This window comes from Apis dorsata, unplaced genomic scaffold, assembly GCF_000469605.1.
Source record: "Apis dorsata unplaced genomic scaffold, Apis dorsata 1.3 scaffold_683, whole genome shotgun sequence".
Classification (NCBI taxonomy): domain Eukaryota; kingdom Metazoa; phylum Arthropoda; class Insecta; order Hymenoptera; family Apidae; genus Apis; species Apis dorsata.
In genome coordinates this window covers 79,108-90,005 of record NW_006263864.1, presented here as the reverse complement: position 1 = coordinate 90,005, position 10,898 = coordinate 79,108, and the positions used below count along the sequence as shown (strand labels likewise).

The 10,898-nt window shown below is 39.7% G+C and overlaps 1 protein-coding gene across 1 annotated transcript in view; it reads right to left on the bottom strand.

The window, feature by feature from the left end:
- LOC102672817 (transient receptor potential-gamma protein) overlaps positions 1-10,898 on the bottom strand; it is a 78,018-nt gene that overhangs the window by 42,711 nt on the left and 24,409 nt on the right. Inside the window, exon 2 of the mRNA XM_031513627.1 lies at positions 815-857. The gene's annotated coding sequence lies outside the window, so the exon portion shown is untranslated. The remainder of the gene's footprint in view (positions 1-814; positions 858-10,898) is intronic.

Genomic DNA, 10,898 nt, shown 5'->3' with positions numbered 1-10,898 from the left:
GGGGGGGGGGGGGGGGATCGTGCCACGAATTCTACGATGATAATAATAAATGCAAAGCGAGTATCTGCGAAAACTTTGGATACTGCTCGATAATTTTTTTCTCTCGAAACTTTCGATTCCACGCGATTTTGTATCCATATAAATTTCTCCAAATCGAGAAAATTTCCCTTTTTCGAATTCTTCTTTCTACTCTCCCCGAATCACTTTTTCGATAACTTACTTCTCGAGGAAAATTTAATAGTCGAAGTTATAAGAATAAAGTTACTTCGATAATTTATCGTTCGAAACAATAATAATAATAATAACAATCTTCAGTTGCGAACGATCGAAATTACATGGAAAATCGGTTCGACTGAACTAAACGAACGTTTTAATGAACGATAATTAATTTAAAGTAACTTTATTTTCTAACTTCTTTCATTGCCCAACTCTGCCATCCTCTATATTCTCATCGCTAAGATTTCGAACGTAGCGACTCTAATGAATTAATTTATATTTCGGAGAACCATGCGATCATCGCATCGAGCACACACTTCGCTTACCGGACGATGAAAAACGTTCGACAACGAGCTGTGGTTCGAGTGGGCGTACCTCAATAGTGCATCGCGCGAATTTGCTTAGGGAGGGTGTACGAAGGGGCGAGGGGAAAAAATCAATGCAACGCGGCCACGCGGAACGCGCGATCCACGTCCACGGATCGGAAGGAAAACCCTGTATCATCGACCCCCCGTTACATCCACCGACTTTTCCCCTCAAATACTCTAAAAAAGAAAAAGGAGGAAAAGAGGACGAAAACGAGTGCGTTTCTACTCACCGATCTTCGGTACGTTCCTGTCATGATTTGCCCCGATGGAGAACTGAAACAGAAAGAAGAGAAGTCGGGTTAAGCACGTGAGAAGCTATTTTTCTCTTTTCTTTTTTTTCTTCTTTTATTCTCGATCGTCGGGTAAATTTTATTTATATTTATCCCCTGTTGATGAATTTTGTGTTCGATCGGGAACGTCCTCTACCGAAATGGAGAACGGAAACTGTGGATTCTCCATCCTAGGAGGAGAAAATTTATCGGTTTCCCGACTTCCTCCCCGGATCAGGTATGATAAAATATATTTCTCGTCACGCCTCTCTCCTCCTCCTTTCCACCATCGTTATTTTCACATATTTGTTTGTATTTTATACGCGTGGTTTGATGAAATGTATCGGTAATAAAAGGGAATAAATTTCGCGTCCATTTTCAAAACTTTTCGCTCGTTAAAGCGGAGGAAAGGAAAGGAGGGAGAATTTCTATCGCGTAATTCCTGTTTCGAAGGTTCCATTTCTCTCTCTCTCTTTCTTTCTCAAAGAAAACGTATCCCTTGGGTGCATAAACCCAAGGAATTTATTCGAAGTGAATTTCCCTTCATCTAGAGAAATAGAAGGCTGTGGAAAAGGAATTTCGGAGTTGTGCGAAATTCCTTTCGGCCGTTTTCCACGGTGTCTTCTCGAAAGAGGAAGCCTCCTTCCGAGGAAAGAATCGTCGAGGATCGATCCACTAGCTTTTTCTATTCGAGCCAACCTCGGTTTCTCGCGCTCGAATCGCGACGAAAGTTTCTTTCCCCGGTGGAGAGAATTTTGTCCGTTCGACGATTGATCGTCGAAGAAGAATTTATAGTAATAAATGTTCCTCGTGGAAGACATAGGTGTTGTACGTGTACACGTTTCTAGATCGAATCGGGGGAATACTTTGTCCGTGATCACGCGTTGGAAATTTCTTTTTCGCGAGAAACTTTTTTTTTTTTCTCGAGGAATCGACGAGAGGAGGAAAGAAGGGTAAGTAGAACCGATAAGATATTGAGGTGAGGTGGAATTCGAAATAGCGGAGAAGGAATGAATTGAAGCTAGCGCCAAATTTCATCATTTGGATGGGAAATAAATTATCCATAAAAATGTTCGTGAGAATATCCAATCGAGCAAAGAACGTTCGTATACATTACTTATGGAACGGAATTGTGATTATCGATATCGTTACCGCGATCATGGCGAGATTAATAAATTTTTCGTATTCGTAAAATTGTAAGTATACGAATACGAATTCAAAATATCGTTAAGATAACACGAATAAAAAGTGGATATTGTAATAAAGTCCGTTTATTTTTATTTCAAGAAATTGTTGTACCTCCTACATACAATAATTTCGAATAAGAAAAAAAATAAAAGGCTCCAGTCAGTTTTATTTTCCGATAAATTATTTCGATGCTGTAATCGAGAAATGAAAAATTCTCAATGATCGATAATAAATAAATAAATAAATAAAAAAGAAAACTAATATCGATAATCGATAGTCACAATTACATTTGATTTTTTGAAAAAACAAACCAAAAGAAACATTATAAAAGATAATTCCTCTCCCTTAAAAAAAAAAAAATTGCAACGCATTTATCCTTCCGATTCAAACGATGCATCTTGTTCGATCTATATTGCAGCTTACGACCGACTTTACGACCTAGTAGCTTTCGCTTTAATATTTACGTTATACCCCTGCTATGAAATAATCCTGATTCTCTGATCTCCACGATAACGATGGAACAATGCCTCGACGGCGAAAACATTATGCGAAAACATTCGAAATAGCTTTTTCCCACCATCTTCGGCAATAAGAAAATGGTTTTTCCCAGACCGCGTTCATCATCCCCCTCGTATCGCTTATCGTTTCGTCTTCCTTCACCGAAAATACCGATCAAGCTGAATCCACTGATCAAGGATACTCCTATTTCCACGCTGTTTGTCACGTTTCTCGTATTCGAACCGTGAAGAGGTCGAGGAGGAGACCGATCGGGTTAAGACCGTCCATTTTTTCGTCTCAAGCCGGCGGTGATTGAAATCGTGATCCAGCGTCGGTGATAGGAATTTGCGAAAACAATAACAATGCCTGTTTAAATCTTCCTCTTCCTCGACGAATTTTCGAGGCTGTGTCGTTCGTAATAAACGTGTTGATATTGTAAGACTATTGGAAATGTTTTCCTTTTCCAATGTCGTTAGCTTGGAACGTTATTCGTCTTGGAAAGGTGATCGTTGTGCGCGGGAATAAAAGATGGCGAAAATATGGAATTTAAAATTTTTCGACGAATATTTCACCATTTTTCTTCCACGAATTTTCCATTGTTCGTTCCATATACTTTCGATGCACATTGCATCCCTCAAGTCCTTAATTGCGAAACCAATAGTTATTATTTATCTTTGTTCAATGGTAAATTCTGTTTCCACGTAAATATTTTGTCGATAAGCCAGAACAGAGACGAGAGAAAATTTCTCTCGTCGTTCCGCGTGTTAAATTTTTTTCCGATACTGGGCGACGATACTCGTTGTACGATGCAGCGGAGTTTCCAGTCGGAAGCAACTCGGAAGCAACCGCTGTTTACGCAGTTTAAAAAATTAATCATCGACGACCCTCGACTGCCACGACATCACGAGAATCGCGCTTATTATCTTCTTGGCCGCGATAACAAATGCGAGAAATTAGCAGAACCATTCGCGAAAGTGGCGTATCGATTAACGATACACGAGTTAATTCCTGATTAATAATTCCCCGACAGAATTTTCTCGTCCGATTTCGATTAATAAATCATGTCCCGTCGATGATTAATTAAACATCAACCTTGCGAATCGAATATACGCGCGTATACAACCTCTACTTTCAACCGTTTTTCTTCGCTACTCTTCGAAATTGTTGCCGCTGTGAACCGAATCGATATCATTAAGTATCTTCTTCAAATTTTATTTATATATAATTCATTCAGAATCACGCTATAAATAATAATTACTCGATATCCTTTATTTATAATAAAACTAATCCATTCGGAATATTGGCGAGTTTCCTTAACGAATATCGAATAATAATCTCGATTAATCGCAAATTATTATTACCAATCGTGAAAAAGGTTGTGAATGGAAGAAATTGATGGTACCGTTCGAGTTTAACCGATCGATCCATTCGCTCCTGCCTAGAGATAGTTGAACACACGGATAATTTGCAAATTTATTTATTTATCTCTCTTTTCTTCTTTAATCATCCATGTTATTTCCTTTTTTTTCGTGGAAATGAAAACACCGTCACGATCATCGAAAGAGTGAAAGAAAAAAAAAAAAAAATAGGAACTTGATCGTTTCAAGGAATTTATTACCTCCGACGATTCACCGACCGTTCGCAAACTTACCTTAGGCGTCGTTCTGCCGAGATTTATAGCCGTACCCAAATCGAATAAATTCTATTCCCATCGAGATTCGCTTGTTGCGATTTCTTAGATCCATTTCCACGTTTAGGGATTTGCATCTTGCCTTGCTATTCACGTGTTACCCCACCCATAGAGACAATCTACCGGTAGAATGGTATGAAACGTGTAATGCAACGCACAATTGGCGAACGGTCGCCGCTTCGCAACCGTCCTTTTGTTTTCCGCTCCGCTGCGTTTCGTATCGGACAGCTTTTCATACATGCGCGGCGAGTGTGTCGATAGATCGAGCGGATACTCGCAGAAATGCGGTTTATTCCGTGCGTACAGCTTTTCACGGGGATACCATTGTTCCCTTTGAGATCGAGACACGTCTCGATCGTTTCGATCTAGGCTTAATCTCTCGCTCGCCGATTCGTAATGGATTTTTAAGGAACGAGTCGAGAGAGAGAGAAAAAAAGAGAAAGAGAGAGAGAGAGAGAGGGAGAGAGAGAGCATTTAAATTTTGTAAATTTGTTCTTTTCTTTTCAAACACTTTTATCGTACGCATTGTCATGAAGAGGAGGAGAAGGAGGAATTACAAAAGGGATCAAAAATCGATCGACAAACACTGCGATAATCGACCTGTATTTGTACGATGTGTGCACAGATATTATTATAGATAATATTCTATCCACGATGTAACACGATTATAAACGCAATCTCCGAGTATCCATTCTATCTTTCTTTATCTGCCGATACATCGTATAAACTATTATAGTATATTAGAACGTTGAATGATTTACAAGCGTTCGTTTATCGAGCCGAGAGAGAGAGAGAGAGAGAGAGAGAGAGAGAGAGAGAGAGAGAGAGAGAGAGAGAGAGAGAGAGAGAGATGGGATAAAAGCGTTCAGATTCGCCGTGGATCGGTCGATTTCTGCAGTTGACAAAGAACATTTCTCTTTCTCGTCCCGTTGACACGTGAAATACGTTCCGCCTCGGGAAAATAGGAAAGAGACGAAAATGGGCGCCGGCTAGAAGGAATACTTCTAAAAGAGAGACACAGGAACGAGAAGGGAAACGAGATTCTCTCCGGTTAAGCGTCCCTTCTTCAAATGGATTCCTCCAAATAAAAATCACGAAAAGGGAAGAATCAAATAAGATACGAGTAATAATCGTTAAAATCCCCTTCTACAATGGCTTTGAGACTTGTCGCTTTAAATCCTTACCTATTAAAATTCCGCTAACTATAACGTAGATATACATATATAATCATCGTATATGGATAGTTGGATATGTATGGAGTGTGTTGATGGGTACGATCGATACATACAATGATTCTACAATGAAAAAATAATTGGGAAATATACGATAACAAAATTTGTTCCATTCGAAGTTTTGAATGGAATTGGCTATTTCTCGGGAATTTCTTTTTTTCAATCAAAAATCACTCTTCGAAAAAATTGAAATCTAACCGATCACACGATTCCTTAATCGTATACGTTTAATCTAGATTTCAGAAAATCAAAAGACAAACTTAACTCGTATCGTAAATCGAAAAACTGTCAACTTTTATTCGCCAAGTCCGTCATATTCAATAATCGAAACGATACAATTTTAAAAATCTACGATCGCCTCTTTACCATCTTTTAATTGCGTTTCTTCGAAAGTGTCTTGTTCGTTGTTAAACGAATAAATAAAAAAAAAAATAAATAAATAATAATCCAGGACTCTCTTCGTTCCCCCAGGAAATAACATATTTGTTGGGAAAAAAGGAAGGAAGGGACGAAAGTTAACGATATAATGGGCGTAACGAAGAATGGACGATGATTTTCTATCGAGTGTAGAATCGCAACAATGGGGGGGAAAGTGGGGATCACATGGCGGAACACGGCAACTGGATTCCTCCCCGTTGGCCATAAATCAACCATTACCGACAATCGGTCCGGTTCGTTCGATAAGAGGCGTATAAGTAAAGGGGAGCGGCCATTGATATTTATCGGTTGGAAACGAATTTTTCGCCTATGAATCGCTGGATGAGTCGAGCTGGTAGAGAATTTCCCCGAGGTATCGTTCCATCCGGATCACGGTAGGTACGTACGTACCTCGAGAATAGGTGTGTCGAGTGCGTTTATTACTTGCTCGGACAAATGAATTTCCTCGAATCACCGGCGTGGGCGGGAATATTGAATTTCCAAGGAGCAGTGGTCGAATATCGGCCTAAGTTAAGGAGCGTTAATGGACGCGTACGTGGAACGGAAAGGGAACGTTCCGTTTCGTTCGCCATCTTTTTTGCGACAACTCGAACAACTCGAGATTTTCTATCTCGTCGAGATAAGGTCCTTTGGCGATTAAATAACTCGAGAGGAGGGTATTAAGGAGAACTCGAAAAACTTATTTTTCAACATTTTTCGAGTTGCGATCCCTCTTCCGATCGATATCGAATAATCCCCGACTAAAGTGAAGAAAATAGATGGAACGAAAGGGAAGTTTATCTTTCAATTTCTTTCCCTGCATTTAATAAATAACTTTGCCAAAGTAAGAAAAATCGAAGTGAAGAAAACCTTATTTTTCAACCGTTCGCTTGCGTCTCCCGTGTGATATTTAAACAATTCGAGATTCTCCTAGCTAAAATAAAGAATATCCTTCTTTCGATCTTTCGTATTAAGATACCTCAAGAACATTTTTCACTTTCGAAAAAATTTAAAAAAGTAAATTTTATATCAAGCTTGGATTGTTAATTGATTGAAAATATCACCAAGAAATTCCTTTTCTCTCCTTCTTTCGATCCTTCGTATTCAAAGACACTTCAAGAACACATCTTCGGAAAAATTTAAAAAAGTAAATTTGATATCAAGAAATTCCTTCTTTTCTCCTTTTTTCGATTCTTCGTATTCGAAGACACTTCAAGATCACATCTTTGAAAAAATTTAAAAAATTTGATATCAAGCTTGGATTGTTAATTGATTGAAAATTTCACATGAAGGAATTCCTTCTTCTCTCCTTCTTTCGATTCTTCGTATTCGAAAACACTTCAAGAACACATCTTCGGAAAAATTTAAAAAAGTAAATTTGATATCAAGAAATTCCTTCTTTTCTCCTTTTTTCGATCCTTCGTATTCGAAGACACTTCAAGATCACATCTTCGGAAAAATTTAAAAAAATAAATTTGATATCAAAGAATTCCTTCTTCTCTCCTTCTTTCGATCCTTCGTATTCGAAGACACTTCAAGATCACATCTTTGAAAAAATTTAAAAAATTTGATATCAAGCTTGGATTGTTAATTAATTGAAAATTTCACCAAGCAATTCCTTCTTTTCTCCTTCTTTCGATCCTTCGTATTCGAAGACACTTCAAGATCACATCTTTGAAAAAATTTAAAAAATTTGATATCAAGCTTGGATTGTTAATTAATTGAAAATTTCACCAAGCAATTCCTTCTTTTCTCCTTCTTTCGATCCTTCGTATTCGAAAACACTTCAAGATCACATCTTCGGAAAAATTTAAAAAAATAAATTTGATATCAAGAAATTTCTTCTTTTCTCCTTCTTTCGATCCTTCGTATTCACTTCAAGGACACATCTTCGGAAAAATTTAAAAAATTTGATATCAAGCTTGGATTGTTAATTGATTGAAAATTTCACCAAGCAATTCCTCCTTCTCTCCGGTCACTCTTGTTAACGGTCGTAACAAGACTATCATTACGGGCGATGTTAAATGATAAGGTGGAAAAGGGCGGTGGCTTAACAAGGGGATCGTAATTCTTCGGGATGCGGCGACAAGCTTATTCAACCCCCAACATCTTCTCGTCTCGAGTTCCTGTCCGCATTCAATCACCGGCGGAAGAAGCTTCATCGCGCGAAAATTTTAATTACACGCGTGTGCGTGGCGTGAAAACGAAGGAAATTCGAGGCGAACCCGATTCATTTTTATCATCAACTCTTCCATCGAAAATACGTTTGAATTCGAAAAATAAAAACAATACATCGAAAGATACATCGTTTTTCTTTCGATTCGTTGTAACAGCAATAAACTCCTCTCGTGTGATTATTATTAGTCAGACACGTGGATCGAAATGACGAGAATTAATAACTGCGCACGGAGGAAGTTCGGGCGTGCCTTTTGCATTCGAATGGATTTCAGGTGGACGGTTAAGGCGATCTCGATTGAGGTACCGATACGAGGCGGAGGCTTTGAATATCAATTTGACAAGGGAACCCGTTTTAAATATTCGCGAGGTGTATTTGAATGTGTGGAACGAAAGAAAGAAAAAAAAAACCGTGGAATCCGGAAGTGGTGGTTTGGAGTTGGCATTGGGGCAGGATTGGCTTGGAGCAAAGGGTCGAAATTACAGGTGTTCCAAGAAGGAATGGCGATATTAAAATTACCCAGCGATAAATCTTAGAAAACCGAATGGTTTTCTACAATCATTAAAAGGGGTATTAAAAGAGGGGAAGAAATATTCGATTCGATCCTTTTCTTAGCGATGAAATCATTAAACAAACGTTCCTGATATTTATTCTAAGAAACAATTGGAATTATTATATAACTGGTTGGAATTTTCATAAAACGCAGCCCGTAACTTCTTTCCTAACTCGATCTTTTCGCATCTTTCTTAGAGGAAGGAAAAGGAATTGGTACAAAAAAAAAAGGACTCCAAATGCGGAGAAACGTAGCGATCCATAAATTCCGTATCGAGCAATCATCACCGATTCCCTTTAAACTCGTTTCCACGCCAAAATGTTATCTTCGCGTTTCGTAGACAATGCTATCTTCGCGTCCTTCGGGAAACAATCGTCCCGATTCTCTCGGAACTATTCCTAGATATACGCAATTTACGAGTGCGCATACCTACAGGGTGACTCTTTTAACTTTTTTGCACAACAGCCTCGAGTCTAAACTCGTAAACCCGATGTGCCAATAAAAATATATTTCAAAGAAAATTCGCAGATGACACGGAGGAATAACGATAATTTCGTTTCACGTCCGTTTGAAAAATGTTTTTTCCGGTTTTACGACACGATTTATAATTAAACCCGGCTAATATCGGTTAGAGAACACCTATCACGAGCACGAGTATATATATAAAACCGTGAAAATAAGCAAAAATATTTCACGGTGAAAATGATTTTTCTCCTCTCGTAAATCATCCCTCGCCACGTCGATTAATCCGCCCGTGTTAAATTCTCGCTACACCCGGATATTAAAATCGAGCGGATCCGTAAAATCGTTTTTTTACGATCTTTAGAACAATCGAACAAACGAGGAACGTAACGTGTTCGCCATCTTCGAAACGCGAGATCCTCCTCCTGTTGCACCATTGTCGTCGTGCATCCCCCCTCTCCTCCCCACTTCACAGAATGAATTCTCTCGAAGGAAAGGGAGGGAGAGGACGAGGACGATTCCGCGTTCGGATCACGTCGCGTTTCCACCATGGTATACTATAATACCATCGACAAGGGAATAAATCCGTTTCTAAATAAAAGCAATATTGTGTCCCCTTGTGACGCTGACCTATCCTCGTTTTGCGATCGTAAAGGGATATCCGGGGGAATCCGTGTAACCGTTTTAAATAAATCCACCGCGCGACTTTTCATCCTTTTTATCCTCGAAATCGTTTCCATCCTTTCCCAGACTCTTCTCCTTTCGTCTTTTCATCCTTGAAGGGGGAGAGGGGCGCTGCGAAACTGCGTCCAAACGGGTTACGGCGAGCGTAAAAGGGGGGAGTCGTTAAAGGAAACGGCGGATGATTTCAGAGAGCGGCGTCTTTGGGTCGATTTTCCAAGAAAGGACCGATCGTAAAAAACCGCGGCGCGGTTCCAATATAATTAAAGGCGGTGGTCGCGGTATAATCCGCGTATAATTCGATTTTAAACCGAATCGCGGCGGTGTAAAAGAAATGGATGCATTGTGGCGGGCCTGGCCTCTGGCCAATGATTCCCCTCCCCTCCTTCCGTATCCTATCGCGACGAACGACCTTTTATTTAAATGCGCGCGGAAAAGGATCGAAGCCGCATCGATTCTATCCTCAAACGAAGACGATTTGGGGAGTTTGTAAAAAGTTTGTTTGTTCGTTTCGAAATCGAGTGGCCCTTTTGAATCGAAAGTAGTAGTAGGCTCGTATCCGGTAGCGAGCAGCATACGTCATATTCACATCCTATAATTATTCCAGGCCAGGCGACGCCTACTTTATAAATTACAGCCGGAACTGTCATCCACAAACTATCGATTCGACCAAAAGTACGAGGCTACGTACACAGCTAGGAGCATAGAAACCAACCATTTCATTTCGTTAAAAAGAACCAGTAGTCAGTTTGTAGTAGCTTTGTTCTCGCGAGTTTCTTTCTCTTGTCGCGAAAGACTTAGCCGATAATTATAATTTCTCTCTCTCTCTCTCTCTCTTGCAAAACGAAATTACCTCTTGATTTGTAAAAAAGAAAAAGAAAAAAATCTCTAAAATTCAAAAAGCTGGTTCGTTGGTGAACGCAACGAAATTTTGTCGTCCAAGACCTCGAGGAGGTGTCTCGCGAAGCATGCTATTTCCGTGCAGCGTAAACGCGCACTTGGAAAGTTAACATCGTGGAAATCTTTGGAACGAGCTTTAATAAATCGCTCTCACGCCCTCCCTCCTCCTCCTCCTCCCCCTCCCCCGTCCTTCGACAACGACTTTCAATTTGACCGAGTCGCGCGCGCACGCTCGTTCCAACTTTATT